This window comes from Balaenoptera acutorostrata, chromosome 9 (genome assembly GCF_949987535.1).
Source record: "Balaenoptera acutorostrata chromosome 9, mBalAcu1.1, whole genome shotgun sequence".
Lineage (NCBI taxonomy): Eukaryota > Metazoa > Chordata > Mammalia > Artiodactyla > Balaenopteridae > Balaenoptera > Balaenoptera acutorostrata.
This window is the reverse complement of record NC_080072.1, coordinates 15,300,010-15,316,685: the sequence shown is the minus strand read 5'-3', so window position 1 is coordinate 15,316,685 and position 16,676 is coordinate 15,300,010. Positions and strand designations below refer to the sequence as shown.

The window sequence follows — 16,676 nt, the reverse complement described above, 5'->3', positions numbered from 1 at the left end:
GGAATTAAGACGCAGATGTAGAGAATGGACTTGAGGACACGGGGAGGGAGAAGGGTAAGCTGGGAAATTGAGTTATTTGTAGTGAGGTGGATGGACCTAGAGTCTATCATACAGAGTGAAGTAAATCAGAAAGAGAAAAACAAATATCATATGTTAACACATATATGGAATCAAAAAAAAAAAAAATGGTTCTGATCAACCTAGGGTCAGGACAGGAATTAAGATGCAGATGTAGAGAATGGACTTGAGGACACGGGGAGGGAGAAGGGTAAGCTGGGACGAAGTGAGAGAGTGGCATGGACATATATACACTACCAAATGTAAAACAGATAACTAGTGGGAAGCAGCCACATAGCACAGGGAGATCAGCTCGGTGCTCTGTGACCATCTAGAGGGGTGAGATAGGGAGGGTGGGATGGAGACGCAAGAAGAAGGAGATATGGGGATATATGTATATGTATAGCTGATTCACTTTGTTATAAAGCAGAAACTAGCATACCATTGTAAAGCAATTATACTCCAATAAAGATGTTAAAAAAATAAAAGATGGCACAGAGAGTTCCCCTATAACTTTCATCCAGATTCCCCAAATGTTAACTCTGACACATCTGTTTTATTCTTTTCTCTCTCTCTCTCTCAGACACACACATACACATTTTTTCCCCTGAACCATTTGAGAGTAAGTTGCAGGCATTACATGTCTTTCCTATTTTGCTAATAAACAAACAGATAGATAGGTAAATAAGATGGATGCACGAACAGATGTGATGAAGCAAGTATAGGTAATGGGCATATTTTGGTGTTCATTATAAAATTCTTTCAACTTTTATTGTATGTTTGAATTTTTTCATAATAAAATGTTATGGAAAAAAATCAGAAAATCAACATTGATACAATACTACTGATATTTTCTGCAGACCTTATTCAAATAAAGTTTGCCAATGTCCCAGTAATGTCCTTTAAGCAAAAGAAAATCCCAGATCATGCCTTGTACCTTATTTAAATGTATCCTATTTTCTCTATTTCTCCGATGGGGCAACAAAGGAAGTCAGCTTTCTGATTATTTATGATTATGTGAGAGACCTAGGCTAAGGATAAATCAAAATACCAGAATATCCAAAACTCTGTTGTTTTTGGCTCATAAATTGTCAGGCTTTTAAATGGTCCTTTGAGGGTTAGATATATCTCTATAATTATGGTTTGATTGAGTTTTAAAATTAAAATTCCATTAGAATGTTCTGAAAACACCCAAGCTCACTGGCACAAGAAGTGTTTTTGTAGTAAAGTTTGCCTCAAGGAAAACTGTCCTCAGTGGAAAATTTAGTTGCAGACAGTCTATGATGTAGATAGCATGCCCAAGGTGCGTGAAAGCTGACAAGACACGGACTCGAGGATGCCATTCCAATGCTTTACAATCCTTTGCAAAAATAGGTGTCAAGGTTATTTTTATTAATATATCTTTTTTTTGGACCCTTAAAATAAACCTAAGGAAGGGTATTGGGGAGGGTTTTTTTCCCTCTTCTCAGAATAAAAATGTGGAAAAGCTTTAGCTACCTCTACTATACCCTGCTTGCCACTCAAACAAGTTTATGTGGTAAACTGTCTCCATACTGAATGGCTGACTGCCTTTTATAATCTGAATTAGAAAATGCAAAAAAAAAAAAAAAATCCTTTAAAGTCAAACAGTGGAATTAACATATGAGCAGAGCTCCTGTGGGCATTTAAATCCGTAATTAAAAAACCTGAGACACGTTGGCTTGGCAATCGTTATTGTCTAACGTGCACAGATAGCCAAAAGGTACTGAAATGCGACATTCTGTCCCACATGACTCACTCACTCAGCAGAGGCAGCCTCACGAAGAATGCCAAGAAGGCCTTACATCTTTAAATGCCTGGCCCACCAAAGGTCTTTCCCCTAGCACTGAAAAATGCCCAGAGGTCCTGGGGAGAGACTGTTGAGTGTTTAGAACTCAGAAAATCTGCTTTTGCTAGCATGCTCCATTTCCATGCAGGAAAAGGAATCCTTTTCCAAAAAATTAAAAGTCTGAGAGAAGGAACACACGTACATACGCACGCAAATCATCATTCCTATCTGATGTGTGAGAGCACAGCGCACAGCACAGCAATCTAGCTAGGAGACTCCTAGATTATAAATAGGCCGCCAATCCAAGCAGCAGCTGTCTCACATCGCTCTGCTTTTTCTCCCTGATCTTATTATATTTCAAAGATGAAGCACAGATTTCTACAAGTTTTCTCTATGTTAACAGGTACAACACGCACAGGCCAAGGAAATATGTTTTTAAGATTATTCACATCAAACAATATTCCATACTAATCTGCCATTGTTTACCTTATCTATACATGTATAAGGGGTTTAACAGGTTTGTACTCCTGCATTTTCTGTTTTAAATTAGGCCCTCGGTATTATAATTCTGCACTCAATCGCAGTCAACCAAGAAATTGCCTTTATAAAGGCAACTGAGCACCCTGCCCTTTCTGGACTTCGAAAACAGTACTACCTACACCTGAATGCAGACGCCTGCACAGAAAACACACAAAATACAATGCAATTTGATGAAGTCTTTAATGCATACAACTCTTTCAAGAACAAAGCAAACCAATCAACTAAATGTGCTGCTTAAGATCTTTATACCCAAGTTCTAAAGACATTTCCAATTCACCTTCCATCACATGAGGACTAAGCCAAAGCTATTGAGAGACACCTTTTGTTCCCATATGGAAAAGCTTCTTCTCAGAAATCAGTATTCAGGGGACACCTTCTAAACAATTATTCCTATCTCCTCTTTATCCTGTTTTCAGCATATAATTCACTTTGGGAAGATACTTATTAATAGGCAAAGTGGCCATTATGTTACTTTCTTGTTTATGGTCAGTACATTAAGAATTCCTACTTGGCTGTCACAGAAATGTCACCCCCTATCCATGATGGACCCTATATTATGCCAAGGGAAAGCAGCTTAAACTACCATTTTCTTTCTTTGCCAACAAGGAATTCACTTCAGCCTAATAACACAAGCAGGGTAACATTTACTACAGTTGGAATTAATAGACTGGTAGTTAATTCTCTAAATGCTTGAGTTGGGAATCTCTGGGGACAAATTTTTTTGAAGGGTGGGCTTGGGGGAATACAACACAAAAGGATTTGAAAAAGTTGTCTTACCCAAAAAACTACACTTGTATTCTTAATTAACCTGAAAACTTCAACTTCCCAGCATTTGTTTGGTGTCAGGATACAAAATTATTTCAGTTTTCAAGTACATGCACATACAGTTGCCATCCTTTACTATAAAAATAAAAAAATACTGCTCATCAAAATATTAACAGTTGAGTACTAAGCTTACAAGCAAATTTTGCTTTGCTGAATTAATTGAAGGTTTTACAATAAAAAATATTATTTTCAGAATTAAAATAGTAATTATAGCAGTTACTATATTTTGAGGAAAAAACGTTTTCCCCTCCTCATACTTCAAGGCTTCCTGATTCAGTTGCAATGCTCACGTTAAAGTCTATATGTTAAAAATACTTCTTTACACTTTAAAAGCTTGCCTTTTAAAGCCATTTTTAATTTTTCACTTGCTTTAAGTGTGTATTAACACATCCCTGAAGGACACATGAACAAAGGATGAATCCTATTGGATCTCCAAATTGAGCATAAGTCCAACATTGATGTGATCACGGTTTATTAATCTGAACTTCCCCTTTCCAAAACAAAACATATCTGCCATGACGAACTAAACTTTGGGGCTATCAAAGAATTAATTCAGGAAGTCAATGATAACTTCTTGTCCCATAATCTTTGGCAAATTTTTTGCACTTAATGTCCTGAGATACTTTTCACTAATTAATTCTACTTGATACTTACTGAGTTTCACAAAGTTTCATGAACTACTTAGGTTGAATTTTTCCTCATATAATAGATTCCCAAAACAATATATTCTCTATTCTAGAGCCCCAACTAAGTAACTGTTCTGAAAACAGACTTTTTCCTACTCAAGGTTCTCTTTGAGCTTAAGGTTCAAAAAATTCTTCACTGTCTTCATTGTTAAACTATATTTCCTAAATATAACCTAAAAACCTAGCAATAAATTCCACGTCATTTCCAATAGTACACCTGAAATAAAAACAATAAATCGTCACTGGAATGCTTTTAGTTAAAAGTAGTTCAACTTTACTCCACCTTACCTATCCTGCAGTTACACAGTAAAAATAACACAGGCATAGAAGAAAATAAAAATGTGAACTTCTAAGTTGGGAGGGGGAGACGGTTAAAATACTCTATTTATAAAAGCGTTTTAAAAGACTTATCCTTTGAATGGTGTTTTATAACTTGATTTGATAATTATCCTTCTCACTGAAATTTATTCTCAAAACTGGATTGTAATACTACCTACTGCAAGAAGAAAGCCCTGACATATAGGACTGATACAGTAGGTTGTTACTCATAACAGCCTTTGGACAAAGAATCAACATGAAACAATAGAGCAAACTGCTGACTCTATCTGGAGAACATCTTGCTAATACATTAAAAGTTACTGTAGGTTTAGAATCCCAGCCTCTGAAAAGAACTATCCAGAGAATATGACCAAGCTACATTTTTGGTTTCTATTCTCTGATTTCCTTAAAGTGAGTATCAAACAAACAAAAATTATTTTTTCTTTCTATATGCTCTCCTGCTCCAATCAAGAATGCTTCTTTCACTATAAGAGAACACTGAACAATCTTTTATTCTAATCATATTATTTGCCCAGGTTTTTAACATTTGTCTAACATTATGATCATCAGATTCTTCTTTGAATCAGTGGGGGACTAAAATCTGAAAAATAATCTGAAAACAGACAATGGGAAAGTATTTTTTTTCAGCCCAAAATGTATAAGTAAGCTACTTTTCATTAGTCTACCACTCTCTGAATGTTACTAAAATTTAACTTTATATAAGAACGTTGAACACAAAACTCAAAAAGATCTTTTAACCCCACAATATTGTAAACCAACTATACTCTAATAAAAATTAATTTAAAAAAAGATCTTTTAACCCTAAAATACATACTTCTTAGATCTTTCAAAGAAACAACCTCCATCATAAACATAATAAAATTTGTGTTCAAATAATATTTTATGCTTTCATTCAACTATTTTCACTTACATTTTTAAATTTGCAATTTTCAGAACTTTAACATCATTTCTTCTAAACCACATTTTGTGAGTGTGTGTGTGTGTGTGTTTATGCAACCAATTTTCACTATTTTGGAGTGGGCTGGGACTAGAAAAAAATGCTGATTTCAGAACAGTAGCATCTATCCATATTTGCTCACAAGTAAATAAATGTTTTAAATAGCAAATAATGCAGAACCAGAAGGAGCTAGAGACTATATTAGTGAGTGGAGTTCTACGAGAAATTCTTGTACAAGGGCGTACTTAGTAAAGAAGTGCCCTCGGGCTTCCCTGGTGGCGCAGTGGCTGAGAGTCCGCCTGCCAATGCAGGGGACACGGGTTCGTGCCCCGGTCCGGGGGGATCCCACATGCCGCGGAGCAGCTACGCCCGTGAGCCACAACTGCTGAGCCCGCGCGTCTGGAGCCTGTGCTCCGCAACAAGAGAGGCCGCGACAGTGAGAGGCCCACGCACCGCGATGAAGAGTGGCCCCCGCTCTCCGCAACTGGAGAAAGCCCTTGCACAGAAACGAAGACCCAACACAGCCAAAAATAAATAAATAAATAAATAAATTTATTAAAAAAAAAAAAAAAAAGAAGTGCCCTCGTGCCATACATTTTAAGCCTCCCCAGCTCAAAGTCTCAGAATCATCTCTCATTCTTTCTTCCTCTGCCTTATGGCCCAGTTTCAACCAATTCCTAATCCTGTTGATTCTTGTTCACCTCTGCAGTCCTATTCATTCCAAACCTCTCTTCCTCGTACTTCTTGCCCCTTATTACCCGTGTCAGAAATAATTTCCTTATCCTTAAACTGCAATAATATGATTCTAACTCTACGTCTACACCCTATTTCTCCCTTTTGATACAATGCCATCAGATTAATTTCAAGAAAGCATAACTCAGATTGATTATGTCACTTCCTTGGCCAAAAAACAAAACAAAACAAAACAACAGCAAAGAATCGTAGACTATTAGAGTGGGATGGAGCCCTTGTGGTCCCTGAAACCATCTGCTGAGAGAGAGGAGGAAGGGAAGGTAATGGAGCTAAAGCCTAGAAACAGGAACCCAAAGACAGTCCACAGGACACAATGAGGTGGACATCTGGCAGGATTCAACCTAATTGTTTATGCAGACTGCACAAATTCATTTCCTATAAAGTTTGTAATAAACATGCATAACAAGGCAGTATATATTTTAAATTGTTTAGTTAGTAGATTCATTTCTCTTTAGATTAACAGGCACTCTGAGGCAGGCCAAATCAAAAGGGTTTGGCCGGGAATCTTCCTCTGGTTTTGTCTGTAATGCCTAACAGTGCCTGGCAAAGGATGAAATAATCTTATTTCTTTCAGAGACTTTATTAACACTATACTCAAAAGCTGGAATTATTCTTAAGTTTTCAGGAGTGACACTTACCCAGAGACTGTGGAAATGGGGTGAGACATAAATGCTTAATTAAAGTTAGCAGCACTATTATGAGTCCAAGGTTCTGGGTTGGATTGTGTCACACAATTACCCAACTTCCCCCAATGCATGTCTCTGCCCCACCCCCCCGCCTCCTTTTCCTAACCAAAATGAAAACCATAGCTCTATAAGCTGATAGCTTAGATCACAGTCAAAGCCAAAATCTTAAGTGCTGCTTTAAAAAGAAAACTGTCCTAATCTATAAATTTCTCAAAAGGAAAGACACTAGAATTTGACTTAGATAAGTTCTAGAGCAACATGCAGTGTCCTTAGGATCCTGCTACATGAAATGATGCCCATCTCCTAAGAAAAAGAGGGGGAATATCCTTACATTTTCCTGTTTATAAACATAATACAATTTCATTTAAAATGTTTCAAAATACTAAAATATCAAGTAATCATCCGTCTGCCTCAGATATAAGCACTGTTTTTTGTTCGATTTATTCTTTCTGATGTTTTTCTAATTTTATATAACAATATTGGGATTGTATATCATACACTGTTCTGCCCTTACTTTATTTAACAATATGTCATGGACGTGTTTCATGTCAATACATGTATCACCTACTTCTTTTTCTTAACAACTGCACTTATGAATACATCATACTTCATTTAACCAATCCACTACAGTGAATGTTGTTTGCAATTCTCCACTGTTATAAAAAAAAAAAAGCTTTAATGAACATCCTTGTAAATATATCTTTATTCATTTACCTGAATCTTTCCTGAGAATAAATTCTTAGAAGTTAGGTTGCTATGTTAAAGGGTAGTCCAATTTAAAACTTGGATTCCTATTCCAAAACTGCTCTCCAGAGAGGCTGTGTATTCTCATCAATAGTATGTGAACTGCCTGTTTGTCTATTCCTTACAAGTACATGGACTTGACACCTTTAAAATATTTTTACCAGTTTAATAAGCAAAAAATATTTCATTATTGTTCTAATTTGTAATTCTTTGATTAGTGAAAATGAGTAACACTTCATATTTACTGGCCACTAGTGATTTTGATACAGTGAACAATTTATACAAGAGTATGAGTGTATGTGTGTGTGCATATGTATGTATGAATGTATATGTATGTGTATATACATACATACATATCTCTAATAAACAGGCTATTATCAATATTTTTGCATCCCTGTGAGCCCCTCTCCAACTGCATCCCTCTCCTTCTGCCCAAAAGGTAGTTACTATTCTGAAATTTTTTTAATTATTCTTTTTCCTTTATAACTTTACCACTTAATGTAACTATCCACCCACAATGTTTTATCAGTTTTGGTATTTTTTCTGTGACTTGTATTTCTTTTTTGCCCAATATTGTGAAATTCTCCATGTTGATACATATGCCTGTAGTTCATTTATTTTTTTAAAAAGTATAGATAGTATTCCACTGTGGAAATTTACCATAATTTATCTATCCCGTCAAAGAACATCTAGATTGGTTCAATTTTCTGTTATTATTTAAAAGGTTGCTATGACTATTCTAGTATAAGAGTGTCTCTAGAGATGCACTGTCCAATACAGCATCCACTAGCCACATAGGGCTATTGAGCACTTGAAATGTGGCTACTTTAAGTTATGTTGTAAATGCAAAATATAAACACCAGATTTCAAAGGAAGCACCTCATTGGTAATTTTTAATACTGATTATATGTTGAAATGATAATATTTTAAATATATTTATATCTAAATAAAGTTTATAGTTAATAAAATTTAATGTAATAAAATATACAATTAAATTAATCATTATGATATAATTACAATTAATCATCTGTTTACTTTTTTGTAATGGGGCTACTAGAAAACTTTAAATTACGTATGTGGCTTCTGCTCTATTGCTATTAGACAGTGCTGCTCTAGAAATACATACCTAGGAGTACAACTGGTGGGTCACAACATATACACGTCTTCAAATTTGGTAGAAAACACAAAATTGTTCTCCAAAGTGGTTGAACCAGTTTACATTTCATCCAGCAATGTACACGGTTTCTTGCTGCTCTATCTTTGGCAATAGTTTTTGCTGTTGGATATTTTAATTTTTGCCAATCTGGCAGAAGCAAAGTGGTATCTCACTGTGATTTTAAATCTCATTTCTCTAACTACTAATAAGGTTGATCAACTTTCATATATTTGTCCACTGAGGTTTCCTTCTCTCTATGTATACTAACATGTTTCCTTCTTTTGTGAACTGCCTATTAATGTCCTTTGCCTAATTTTCCCTAGGGATGCTCATCCTTTTCTTAACGATTCATAAGAATTCTTTAAATGTAAGACTAATAACCCCTTGTAAGACATGTGTTGAAAATATTTTTCTTGAGTTTTTTACTGCTGTTCTTGCAATTTTGTTTTTACTGCCTTTGCCTTAAAGAAGGTTTTTCTTCTTTTTTCCCATTATGTTATTTAGTCTTTCCCTGTATGGTTTCTGGTCTTCTTATCATGCTAAGGAAGTCTTCCACACTCCAATATTTTTTTTAAAAACAACAAAACTGTTTTCTTCTAGTATTTTTATACTTTTATATTTTATCTCTAATCCACTTTATTTTTCTTATTTTATTTTATTTATTTTTATTTTTTTGGCCGCGTTGGGTCTTCATTGCTGCACGTGGGCTTTTCTCTAGTTGCGGTGAGTGGAGGCTACTCTTTGTTGCGGTGCGTGGGCTTCTTATCGCGGTGGCTTCTCTTGTTGTGGAGCACGGGCTCTAGGCCTGTGGGCTTCAGCAGTTGTGGCACGCAGGCTCAGCAGTTGTGGCTCACGGGCTCTAGAGCACAGGCTCAGTAGTTGTGCCGTGCGGGCTTAGTTGCTCCGCGGCAGGTGGGATCTTCCCAGACCAGGGCTCGAACCCATGTTCCCTGCATTAGCAGGCGGATTCTTAACCACTGCGCCACCGGAGAAGCTCTCTAATCCATTTTAAATGTAATTTTGGAGTATGATGTGAAATAGAGGTAAGAGCAGACAAAAACTAGAGTGACCGTCAGCTCATCACAAGTCCCTGAGTGGCTGTGGCTGTGGCTGTGCTCCCTACTTCCTTTTTTTGAGGAGGCTTTCTTCTTACCATCACCCTCCTTCCAATGCACACAATTACGCACACACACATGCCCCCACAGAAACCAACACACACTCAGTGTAGGAGCTCACATTACCCTGTCTCCCTGGATATAGAAATTGCTCTAAGCCTTAGATGGGGATTGTAGGCAAGCATGTGACCCAAGCCACACAAAGCAAAGTACTTCCTCAGGGATGTTCAACATGGAGATAAGACTAGAGAGTACTTTTCTTCACAAGGTGACAAAGTTTTGAGCCTGGAAACTGCTGGAGGCTACATTCCCTGCCACACAGGTAAGTTTACCATAGGAGAAAATAAAGCTGAGAACATAAGGTGTAAGAGAAAGAATATCTTAGCTATCGAGTCCATGAGGACTAAGAGGTTTGCTGCTTCTTGAATTCCTAAAGCTTAGTTGTTCAGCTATTCCCTCCTTTCAATGATACCTTTAAATCCTTCCAATAAATTCTTTTTGGCTTAAGCTAGTTTGAGTTGAGTTTGCAATATGCAACCAAAACAGTCCTAACTAGTGTATGAATCTCACTTGATATTTTTCCTTAAGTGGATAGCCAATTGTTCCAATATCATTTATTAAATAATCCATCTTTCCCTACTTCTATAATACAATAAATCCCAACTTATATTAAAGTTTTGTTTCTGAGTTTGTTTTGTTCTGCTGATCTGTTTGTTCCTGCCAGCATAATACTATTTCACCTATTATAACTTTCTAGTATGTTTTTGATTCTGGCATTTAATTATTTCACTACACACATTTATTGAACACATTACATTGTGCAAGGCACAGAGAATATCCCCTTGAATAAAAAGATGATGTCCTAACTCTCATGGAGTTTAAAACCTAGATCCAAGAAAAGATAAAGAAAGAGTTACAATAAAATAAAATGAGTGCTAGATTAAAGGGAATAGGATGCACTAGGTAAACATCCAACAGTTGGACCTAACCTGATGTAGAGGTCAGGGAAAGCTTCCAGGAGGAATTGGTTTTTACACTGAGACCTGAGGATGGATATGAGTTTGCGAAGGTGGGAAGAACAGTACCTCAGAAGGAAGAATGGTTAAGTTCAAAGGCACAGAAGGATCAGGGTCCATTTAGTCAGTGAGAGAAGCCCCCAAATGGCTGGTGTTTGGAATGAGAGAAAGAGTAGAATGTAGAGAGGGTGGGAAAGGTAGGTGAGGATCATACAGGTTTTTAAGTCATTTGGGGATTCTGGACTTGGTCCTAAGAGCAAAGAGAAGACATTGAGGGGTTTTAAGCAAGGATTCAGATCTGTGTTTTTGAAGACTCACTCTAGTTACAGTAATTGGAAGGGAGTAAGACTGGAAGCAAGGCGATCCACAAAGAGCCTATTTTAATAAGCCAGGCAAAGGATGATAATGGCGTGGACTAAAGCAGCGATTATGGAAAGAAGATAGACTTAAGAGCTATTTAAGAGGAAGACTGGCAGGACCTAATGACTGAATTTTGGAGATGAGTAAAAGGGAACAATCAAGGATGCCGTTCAGGTTTCTGGCTTTAATATTATAGTAGACAGTGGTAATATTTAAAGCAATAGGGAACATCAGGGGAAACAAGTTGGAGAGAAGATAATGAGTTCAGTTTGGGACATCCTGAGTTGGAGGAACCTGTGGGACATTTAAGTGAAGTTGTTCAGTAGCAGCTGGATTACAGGTCTGGGCCAGAATTGTAGCATCCCCCATTACTCTTTTCCAAAGTTTCCTTGGTTACATTTACGTGAACTTTAGAATCAATCTGTCAAATTCCTCAAAATATCCACTGGAATTTTGAATGGAATACTATTAAATGTTTAGATTTCAGGAGAATTAACTTCTTTAAAATGCTGACTCCATCCAGAAAGAAGATATAGATCTTCATTTATTCAAATCCTTTTATATCCATAAGTAAAGGTAAAGGTACAGGTATTATACATTTCTTGTTAAGTTTATTTCTGTCTTCTAAAAGATTTCTTGCTTTTGTAACTAGATAATTTTTTCCATTATTATTTCCTCACAGAATACTCCTGATATAAAGGAAAGTTCTTGGTTTTGATTTTATCCTGTATGTGACCACCTTATTGTTTGTTATTAGCTGTAGTAATGTTCATTGATATTCCTGGTTTCTCTAGGTAGACAATCACATCATCCACAAATAATGACAATATATATCTATTGTTCCAACAGTATTTTTCATGTCTTTTTCCTATATTATTGTACTATCTAGAACATCCAGAATAATCTACTCTCTTTTTACCCCTTGGTCAGTATAGCTAATGGTTTGTTAATTTTGTTGATAACTTCAAAGAATCAACTACTAGTTTTGTTTACTGATTCTTTAATTCTGACTAATTTGATTGAAGCACATCCAACCAAAGTTTTTCAGACAAAAAGTTTTTCAGAAAGGCTATGTGAAAAGTATACTTTGTGAGTCCAAAAATGTCCTTTACCCTCACACCTAAATGACTCATATCCTAAATATAAAGTTCTAGCGTCACAATCCTGTATCTTCATGTTGATGAAAAATGTAATGTTCGTCTGATTCTTATTCCTTTATAAGTAACTTTTTTGGTTGTCGTTATTAACTATTGAGAAGTTAGCGGGATTTTTCTCCTTAAGTACTTAACATTTTTAGCGATAGGATGAGTCCTTTTTTTCCCAAAATAATCTCACCTGATGCTAAGCTTTACCTATCTGAGGCTTTTTTTCAGCTCAGAAGTTTTTTTCTTCTGTAAGTTCTTTGATCAGTTTTTCTTTTGAAACTCCTACTATATAGATATTAAATCACTTAGATCTAGTATCCATGTTTATTTTTCTCTCTCATATTTCCCATCTCTTTGACTCTTCGCTATGTTACAGGAAAATTTAATTTTCTTTTGATTTACTGATTCATCTTCTTGCAGAGCCCACTGTGTTATTCACTCCCTCTATTACATTTACTTTTGAATACTCCTATTTATTTCAATCTTTCAAAAACCACTTACTGAACACCTACCATTTGCCAGATCACACTCTAGTCTCTTGAAGGAGGTAAAGCTGTGTGTCTGTTTAAGAGCTTCCCAGGCACAGAGAATGGCCACTATAAAGCCTGAAGGTGGGAACAGCCCAAAAGGTTCAAGAATAGCAAGGAGCCCCATGTGGCTGGAGGAGAGGAGGAAATGAGGACAGGCCATGAGACCTTATGAGCCACATAACTGAGGGTAATAAGGATAGCCTGTTTTTGTTTTACTGATGAAATAATATCCTCTCAAACCTCAGTGAGAATACTAATGAAAAATTTAAAAAGTTATCTCCTGTTTTCTCACATTAGCTGCATTAGTAGAGGTGGGGTGAGGGATTTGGATTGACTGCTCAGCTTCATTCTCCACTTTCAAGCTGTTGATTCTCTTCACATAACTAGTAATTTTTTTTCTTGTCGGCTTATACGTACAAATAAAGGTTTAGCTAATCAATATATGTGTGGCCATGAAAGTCCAGAAGAAGGCTTTGTCCCAGGCAAAGTGAATGTGTGGGGAAGTCTCAGAATACACATGTAAGTACAGGGCCCATCTTGAAAGGAAGCAGTTCACCATAATTTTTACTATAATATTAATTCTCAGGAAGCATGTAATGGTCAGCACAGGGAGCTCTAACTTAAACCTAGAGACCTGTACTCTAATAGTCATATGCTTCGTATCAGTCAATAATATCTTAAAAATCAAGATAGGTATAGGCTCAGTTGTAGATTATAACGACTGAATTCAATTCTGCATTTCACTCCACCCTTCTCAGTAGTAAAGACAAAAGGTCAATATTATAAAGAGCAAACTAAAATTACAGAACACTATCAGGACCTCAGTCAAAACTGCACCATCTGCAGCTTTCTAGAGTCCTTGACTAAAGTCAGAGAAAATAATTTAAAATTCTTCTTATGATTAAAAATATCTGCATGAATGAAAAACACTGAATGCTTATCAATCTGTTTCCTTTTCTGCATCTTCCCAACACTTCCAAGCAACACATCTATGAAAAAACCCTCAAATAAGTTTACTATTATTTGATATGAACAGCATTTTTTGGGAAAACAGATTAGACCTTTTATAAGCCTAAAGCACATGTAACTGAAAATGTTCCAGTAGGAGAATTTAACCTTCCAAGTCATTTTGTGCTGGCTCTGAGTATGAACTATGCCAGATATAACAGGGTTACTAGATTTGGTTTCTTCTGAACAACCTCTGGCAGTAATCCCAAGTGACTTTTCACTCTACTCTTGTATTTTAGTGGGTAGAATATAAGTCACATAGGAAACAGAATTTCATTAAACCTAGTGGTCCAACCTCAGTGGTGAATGGCGGTAGGATGGAGGCAGGGTTGGCTGGTAGTGGAAGAAAATACCTACACTACTCAGTGATGATACTACTTGTAGTTATAAACAAAGAAAAACACTATGTTACACAAACTATAATAAAGTTTTTTAGGGAACCTTTCATTCCAAAATAATTTAGCAATACAATTACAAGCAGGAGATATAATTTGTGGAGAGCAATTTTAAAAACATGGGGAGGGAGAGGGCTTGTGGCACTACAGCGCTTGTATAATCTAAGGTGATTTTCAGAGTAAAACAGCTGGATTACTCATTGTAGTATATTAGCATTTAGCAACTAATATGATCTAGTGTATGAAAAATAAGTGTACGTGCTAAAGGACTACATTAAGAGGTCCTGCTGGTAAACACTTGCTCACAATTCAATCCTGAAGCATCTTATACAAAATTGCATACTATGGTGAGGAGTGGAGAAGTCTATAGATGTTCAAGTTTAAATACCACTGCAATTTTTTCTTATAGCTCTGATTCTCTTTCATGAATTGATTATTTAAATAGTAAAAACCCAGGAAGAGCTCCCCCTTTCCTCTCTGGTTAAATGTAAATCTAACATGGAAGCAACCTAAGTGTCCATTGACAGATGAATGGATAAAGAAGATGTGGCACATATATACAGTGGAATATTACTCAGCCATAAAAAGAAACGAAATTGAATTATTTGTAGTGAGGTGGATGGACCTAGAGTCTGTCACACAGAGTGAAGTAAGTCAGAAAGAGAAAAACAAATACCATATGCTAACACATATATATGGAATCTAAAAAAAAAAAAATGGTTCTGATCAACCTAGGGTCAGGACAGGAATAAAGACGCAGATGTAGAGAATGGACTTGAGGATACAGGGAGGGGGAAGGGTAAGCTGGGATGAAGTGAGAGAGTAGCACTGACATATATATACTACCAAATGTAAAATAGATAGCTAGTGGGAAGCAGCTGCATAGCACAGGGAGATCTGCTCGGTGCTCTGCGACCACCTAAAGGAGTGGGATAGGGAGGGTGGGAGGGAGACGCAAGAGAGAGGGGATATGAGGATATATGTATACATATAGCTGATTCACTTTGTTATACAGCAGAAACTAACACACCATTGTAAAGCAATTATACTCCATTAAAGATGTTAAAAAAAATGTAAATCTATTCACCCTTAGGACTACACTGACAGAGCTCAGAGGAGGGTACTACAAACCCACACCCACTCACACACCACACAAGATTAAGGTTCTTGATCTAGCAAGAGTAAGGACTTCCCAGGTTGGTTCCATCCTTTGTCAGTGTACCAGATTTAAACATGCCTGTATATAATAAATAGGTCATCCTTGCTGATTTTTCATGGTGAAGATAATACAGTGAGCACTAGATACACGCAATCATTTCTCTCTCCCTTCATTAAAACACATACAAAAATCCAACCTCCTATTCTCCTTCCTTTCTCCATCATCTCCTTCCCCATTGACCCCCAAAACACACTGTGAAACACAGAAGCAAAACTGGTCATATTTTTAAAAACTGAATTTTCATAACACACACAAATGCTTTTCAAACACAGTAAAAGTCACTAAAAAAGAAAAAAGTTAGAAGGATGGAAAAGACAAGTCGTTAACAAATGAGATCTTAGAAATATTTGGGACGTAGAGAGAAAGTACTATGTTGACTACTTATTTGTGTGTGGTTATTTCTTTTGAGCAATGACTTTTTTTGCTGCACACTACTAAACACTTTAAAAATTGATTATTTTTTAGTCATCTGGGTCAAATTTATCTTGGGTACATTAACCAAGGGGTTAATCTGAAAGTTAGAAGTTTCTTCTCCTTGGTTTCAATTATAGGCAGGCCAAGATTACCTGCTTCTTTCAGGGGTAGTATGATCTACTTAGTAAAGTATGCATGTCAGGATTCTGAAGGTACAGGTTCTGCCCAATTTGTTGCTTTGTAAGCATACCTAATACATGAAGACCCAGATTTAAAATAAATTAGGAAGCATTTCTTGTTTTTATTTTTATGACTTTTTATTTTGTAAAATTTCAAACATACAGAAAAGTTCAAAGAATAATACAATGACCCCTTCAATAAACCAATATCCATATACCCTCCCACTCTTCTCCAAATCATCATATATCCTTTTTTCCCCATGAACCATCTGAAAGTAGACAACACGACACTTCATCCTTAAAACACTTTAGTAGTAGGCATTTCTGTTACAGAAAGATTGCATGCATTACAGTAATGATATACCCCAGAAGATCCCTGAGAACAGGATTCATCTAATTTATTTTTTAAATCCTGTACGTCTGTTTAACTATTAAAAATGGCAATTTCCCCTACTATATTTAATATGGTTTTAGATTTACAGAACAATCTTTTCGAACACACAGTCTAAAGAAAGATAAATAAGTAACTCCTCAGAATTAGCAGTTCAATAATATTCTCGTTATTTTCCAGGGCATCAGGCAAATAAATATATAGTGCTTATCATTTTAATAAAAGCAAACACATCTTGGGTCTGTGGGAGAGCCACATGACCGACCATATTCCTCAAGAGAGCATATTTCAAAATTTTAGGGATTCTTGAACCAAACTTTTAGAACACTGGACACGTCTTTGGGCATTTTAAAGTGGGAGCTAGAATTTGACAA

At 36.2% G+C, this 16,676-nt stretch overlaps 1 protein-coding gene across 14 annotated transcripts in view; it reads right to left on the bottom strand.

Annotated features, from left to right (window-relative positions):
* PHF21A (PHD finger protein 21A) overlaps positions 1 to 16,676 on the bottom strand; it is a 196,952-nt gene that overhangs the window by 102,658 nt on the left and 77,618 nt on the right. The window lies entirely within an intron of this gene.